The sequence below is a fragment of the Saccostrea echinata genome, unplaced genomic scaffold (assembly GCF_033153115.1).
Source record: "Saccostrea echinata isolate AGI-Se365-2 ecotype Australia unplaced genomic scaffold, CSIRO_AGI_Sech_v1 ptg000002l, whole genome shotgun sequence".
Taxonomy (NCBI): domain Eukaryota; kingdom Metazoa; phylum Mollusca; class Bivalvia; order Ostreida; family Ostreidae; genus Saccostrea; species Saccostrea echinata.
The window spans coordinates 29,973,580-29,979,228 of record NW_026889751.1 but is presented as its reverse complement, the minus strand read 5'-3'; positions in this window follow the sequence as shown (position 1 = coordinate 29,979,228).

The following is a 5,649-nucleotide window of genomic DNA, read 5'->3' as shown; positions in this document are numbered from 1 at the left end:
TTGAACTTAGAACAAATTAAAGTCAAAATTTAGATTTTGAAAACATATACATGTATCTAGACTTTTATTTATATGCCAGTTCCATATTTCCAGAAGTATATTTATCCTGGTTCATTATCTTTCCAAGCTCTGTCATTATTGCGCCTGAAATTATTAATTCTTTATCTTTTTCACAAAGCTGAGAACAAATTAAAGTCAAAATCTAGATTTTGAAAACATGTACCGGGTACATGTATCTAGACTTTTATTTATATTTCAGAAAAATTTCTAGTTTGCAGCATAATTTTCAAAGTACAAACACGTATAATGATTTTTTTTAAATAGTTTGAATTATTTAAAAAATACATCTATTTGAATTTTTGACTTAAGTTTGTCCCCAACTTCTTAAGCTTAAAACAAAATATATTCTATGTGAAACACTGGAATGCATTGGAAAACATAGTTTAACCATGGGGACGCCATCATTCATTTTGGAGACAGTCCCCGTTTTAGACGTTCGTGTATGATGACAAGCGTGCGAGGTAATTTTATCCCCCCCCCCCCGTAAAACCAATTTGCATTAAAAAAAAATCTTCTTTTCTGCTCCTAGACATCCAGTAGTCAAACTGTTGGCAAGATTGTAATAAGGAATGTCCTTTATCAAAATTGTGAAATATATTGCTTCTGGATTCAGGGTTCATGCTTTATGGTGGGACTTTGATAATACATAAAATCTCATAGAATTGTCATCCTTATCTATAGACATCTAGCAGGTAAACAGGATGCATGATTATTATAAATACTCAACCTTTTGGTAAAATTGTGAAACCTTTGTCCATATTCAGGCACTATAGGTCTTAAAGGCTCTTATATTGAGCACGTCTTAGAAAATCTTCTCTACATATGAACATTTAGCAGGAAAACTTTTTTTTCCATGACTGTAATAAACACTTTGCCTTCTATCTAAAATTGTAAAATGTATGGCCACTGGATTCAGGGTTGAGGCTGTGTTGTCCATATTTTGAAAATGCCTCATATCTTATGAAATCTTCCCTAATGATTCATAATCATCTAGCAGGTAGACTGTTTGCATGACTATAATAAATAGAACTACCAAATCTGTAAAATTCATGCCTTTGGATCCAGGGTTCATTTATTGAAAACAAATTACACCTTTGAAAATCTTCTCTACTTATGGTTCTTTAACAGGAATTCTTTGTCTATGATTATGATAAACACTTTGTCTATGATTATAATAAACACTTTATCCATAATTATAATAAACACTTTGTCCAGGATTATGATAAACACTTTGTCCATGATTATAATAAACACTTTATCCATGATTTTAATAAACACTTGGCCTTCTACCAAAATTGTAAAATTAATTTCCCCTGGGTTCGAAGTTCAGACTCAAGGCTGGGGCTATCATTCAAGGCCTATGGATCTTATGTACAGGCTTTACGGTGGGGCTAAATTTCCCACATATTGAGAATACATAGCACATTTGAAATCTCTTCCGGTCAACAGGGGATGCTCTCTCCTCCTAGGCACCTGATCCCACCTCCGGAATTTCCGAGGATCCGTGTTAATGCCTTTTTTACAGATTTATATTGTTTGTGGATTTTTTGCGATGGATCACTGTTCGCTATCTTCACGTTTTTCATTTTATTCGCAGACATCGAACAGTATAGTGTATGATTATAATAAATACTTAACGCTTCGCCAAATTGTAAAAGACATGGCTTCTGGATCCAGATTTTTATTTAGTACAAACAGAAAGAACAAATACAAGAAACATGCATTTGTAAAAAGAATATGAATTTCCGGAAATGCACGACGTAGAAAGAATTTTCTCACAATCAAGAAAGTTCGGATGCATTCTTATTACCGTCTGCTCTTGCATTTGTCATACCAACTTTATCGTACTATATAAATCAGAAGGATTTGCATGTCATAGACCAAGCCATGAAGATGTTGCAATGATATTTTGGAATTTCAGTTTTGGCCTCCTAGATCCAAAGGGACATAAAGGATGTTCAAGGGTGAAATGTATGTATGATTAAACGAAAAAAGCTTTCTTTGCAAATGATGAACCATGGATGGAGGTGTCCGAGAAGGCTGGAAAATTTTCATCACTCAAAATTCCTTATCATTGCTTCTCAATGGAATTCTTTCTACATTAAGTGTTGAAAGAATTTTATGTTTTTATAAAAGAATTATTCAAAAGTTGCTTTACAAGTGACCTACACTTTCGAATATGAATGATCAGGTTAAAGTCTCTGAGCAGGTTTATTATTTCTACTGATGAAACTTCCATGAATGGTTGCTGTTAAGATGCAAACAATATTTTTAAAAAAAATATGTTTACCATAAAAAACGAGCTATATACTCAGTATATAAAGTATGTTATAAATATATAACCAGTATGCCTATGATCAAAGAAAGAGCTATGTATACGTTGATCATAAAACTCTACTTTAAGAGGAAGTCTTATATTGGAATATTTGTGAAATTTTACATTTGTTTCGAACATATGTATTTGAAATAATTGGTATTTTGCCGAAAGTTCATCTTTATCACATATTGTACATGACTGTATGTTACAATTTTATTTGTATAGTGCACTAATCATTATGCATATTCTGCAATTTATATTTATATTCCGGATGAGTAATCAGGTTAATGTTTTTTGAAACAGACAAATATCAAAGTAAACGTAAGTATTCCTTTGTTCTATCTTGAATATACATGTTCATGATTTTTTTTAAATTTTTGGATGTATGCTATCAGACATATTTCAGATGCCGAATGTGACAGCTATTTTCTGGATTATTGATCAAGTTAAAGTTTTCAGAGCTGGTTAACTTGGCATTGATGGTATTAGCGAAAAGGGATCGGTTCTTAGCTTCATATTTTCCGAACTTATTCGATACCCAAGAGCATACTCTGAGTACGATCAATTTTTAAACCGAAGCAGGCTACTGACAGATAAGTTGATGTTACAGGGATTTCAACAATCTCGTTTTAAGTCAGTATTCCGTAAATATTAATCCTATGGTCGTTATAACGGCCTTGTTATCAAATTAATATAATTTATGATTGCGTCGTATTTTGGCTGACGTTTTTATACCAATTGCTAGCCTTTGTTTTTATACTAAATTCCTTGTATAGAATATTTCCTCTACCTGATCAATACTAAGGGCTCACGGCGGATGTGACCAGTGGACAGGGGATGCTTACTCCCCCTATCCAAACAAAAAAATACTATAGTAAGCTTTAGTTATCTAAAGTTAAAGTTTTGAAGTTTTACTACAGTTAATCAAAGTTTCAAAGTTTTTACTATAGTTATTCAAAGTTTTCACTATACTTTATCAAAGCTTCAAAGAATTTAAATAATTTTTTGCTTATTTTGCCTTTTTAATAGGGGATGGAGGTGGGATAGGGTTGGGGCTTAAGGTTGTTGTACATTTTAATTTAAAGTTTCACATTAGTTAATACAAATGCAATATTTACATTTATAAATTTAAAAAAAAATACATGTTTACTGAAGTTGATTTTGGTTCTAAATGACGCAAATTTTATTTTATAATATATTATTTTCCTTTCTCCATGATAAAACTTATACTACATCTGGATAAAATTAAATACATTTAAATAAATGTTGCTTATATATTGGTGCGAGAGACAACCTTATATCAAAATTCAATTCTTGTACATTAATGTTTTAGGGGTAGGGTGGGCTTTATAAAAAGTTCTCTGAAGCTTTTATGAGTTTTGACCATGAAATATCATACAATGTCAAGAATGGGAATCAAAAACATAATTCCCGGGTTTACTTCAATAACTCAAACTATCAAAGTTTTGACTGTAGTAAATCAAAGTTTCAAAGTTTAACTATAGTTAGTCAAAGTTCCAAAGTTTTTACTACAGTGAATCAAAGTTCCAAAGTGTTTACTATAGTAAATCAAAGTTCAAAAGTTTTCACTATAGTAAATCAAAGTTCCAAAGTTTTTACTTTGATACTATAGTTAATTACTATAGTTAACTTTGGTTTACTCTAGTATTTTTTGTTAATGTAGGCTCCTAATCATGTGAAATTTCCGGGGGTTTGTGTTTTATGCCCTGTTCACAGATTTGTATTCTTCGTAGATTTTTTTTAGAACCGATCACTGTTTGTTATTTTTACAATTCTTTATTCTGCAATTAACTAAGGAGTTTGAAATCTTCTGGTACCACAAAATCCTTAATTTTAAACATGCATAAATGTTGCATCCTGAATTTTTTCCATTGAGTAGTAAAATAAATCTTACAGAGGTTAATATTCAAGTAGTTTTGACCCAAAAATTGTTAAAGCTTCTATATATGTTGCATCGGAGGATACGACTGTGTTTGACTGCATTGTGCAGATGAAAAATCGGGCAGAGCACCATTCAAAGCATCCGTCAGCTGTTCCCATTTGTACTTACATTACAGGGCGGACTACTTTGTTTGAGCTTGCATAACAGGGCGGACTACTTTGTTTTTATTTTACTTATTGTTTTATTTTACTATTTGTTTGAACTTACATGATAAGGCGGACTACTTTCTACGCACATGACAGGGTGGACTACTTTGTTTGCTATGAAATTCTATATTTTTGTCTCTGATTATTGATCATATCAATGTTTCAAAAATGTAAAGGAATTTGTGAATATTTCTTTGTGACATATATGTAACATGTCCTTAAATAACAAGTTTTCTTTTCCACTTCTGAAGCGAAAGTAGTCCTTATTTTCAGAGAAAGTTTATTCGCACATGTGTTACGGGTTGGGAAATGGACATCTGTACAACTGTACATTTCTTTTCACATAAAAAGTTTGAGAAAAAGTTAAGGTACATCAGACATTAACAATTTCTGATCATTTTCTTTCAAAGAAATACTTCTTGAAGAGCTCTTTTCTTATGTAATTATTATTCAAGTAATGATCAAAATTCTGTACGAAAGTACGAATTTTTCATTTATGAAAGAGTTTTAAAATAGAAATTGTTCTATTTAGCCCCAATAAGGCAAACTGCAGATTGCAAGTATTGTAAAAATGCGTGTGCAACAATATATATTCGAGAAGTGGTGTGAATCAGATGTGGATACTAAAAAATTCCAAGGAACTTTTGGAACATTTGAAATCACAAAATTTTACCAAAATCAATAACATAAAAAATTACGACTTTTCAACTTTATTTTACAACTATTCCCCACGATAAATTAAAGTCCAGACTTTCTGACATCGTTGACAGCTGCTTTTTCAATAAAAATGGAACTCGTAAATTTACTTACCATGTCATTGGTCATTTGCAAAATTATTTTGTTAAAAAGCATTCTGGTTGTACACACAAGTACTCTGAAGTTGATATTAAAAAGATGCTTGAGTTTCTGATTGACAATACCAATGTAGCTTTTGGAGATCAGATCTTCCAACAATCTATTGGAATTCCCATGAGTACCTATTGCGCCCGTTTATTAGCAGACCTATTTTTGTATTCATATGAAGCAGAATTTTTTTCAAATTCTTTTACGTGAAAAGAAGAAAATATTTGCTGTGGCCTTCAATTCGACATTTAGATATATCGACGATGTATTGTCAATTAACAATGGTTATTTCCATTCTTATGTCGACATGATATATCCCG